This window comes from Symphalangus syndactylus, chromosome 22 (genome assembly GCF_028878055.3).
Source record: "Symphalangus syndactylus isolate Jambi chromosome 22, NHGRI_mSymSyn1-v2.1_pri, whole genome shotgun sequence".
NCBI lineage: Eukaryota > Metazoa > Chordata > Mammalia > Primates > Hylobatidae > Symphalangus > Symphalangus syndactylus.
In genome coordinates, this window is record NC_072444.2 from 73275955 (window position 1) to 73276870 (window position 916).

The window sequence follows — 916 nt, forward strand, 5'->3', positions numbered from 1 at the left end:
CGAATGCTCAGTATATTTTTCGAATCCAGGACAGCTTCGCACACCTCCCCTTGCAGTTCAGCGTTCAGGACTCAGCTCTGGAAAACAGGGACTAGGTGAAACTTGCCTTTGTCATTTCCCACTGTCCATTTCCCCCTTGTAACTCTTCTCTGACCTCTCAGTCTTGCCTTCCTATCTAGATTTTAAAGGTGTGGTGAGGGAGGCAGGGCAGGAACACTTTGAAATCCTTTTAAAAGGCCAGGCACCCTGGCACATGCCTGTAATTCCAGCACTTTGAGAGGCCAGGCTCGGGCGATTGCTTGAGGCTGGGAGTTTCAGACAAGCCTGGGGAACATAGCAAGACCCCATCTCTACAAAAATTAAAAAATAATGAAATTCGCCTTTGGCCTTGTTGCACTCCTGACAACAAGATGGGTCACCAGCAGCTATACTGGAGCCACCCGCAAAAATTCAGCCAGGGCTCTTGCTCTTGTTGTGTCTGTTCAAACGGGCACGGTCTGATCTGGAAATATGGCCTCAATATGTGCCACCAGTGTTTCCGTCAGTAAGCAAAGGATATCGGTTTCATTAAGTTGCACTAAATGATCTTCCTTCAAAAGATTATCCAAGGCATCTACTCAATGAAAACCCACGATAGTTCTTTGTACATAAAATAAACATTTGAAAAAAAATGCAATTTTATTAAAAGACTTTATGCTTATTCCTATTTTCAGTATTCTCCTCCCATCTCCCATTGCCCCCAACCCCTATGCATGATGATGATGGGGATCTTTCTGCTCTTTTCTCTCCCCAACTTCAGTTCAGTTTGGCTTAGAAAATATCTTTTGTGCACATTGCCTGTGCTAGACCCTGGAGATGGTAGTTGATGAGATAAGGAGGAAGAGGCAGTCATATTGAGCCACTCTAAGAATATGGG

General features: G+C 44.7%; 1 pseudogene; it reads left to right on the forward strand.

Moving 5' to 3' along the window:
* Window positions 1-410: 410 nt before the first annotated feature.
* On the forward strand, window positions 411-581 carry LOC129472184 (small ribosomal subunit protein uS14-like; annotated as a pseudogene).
* The last annotated feature ends 335 nt before the right edge of the window (window positions 582-916 follow it).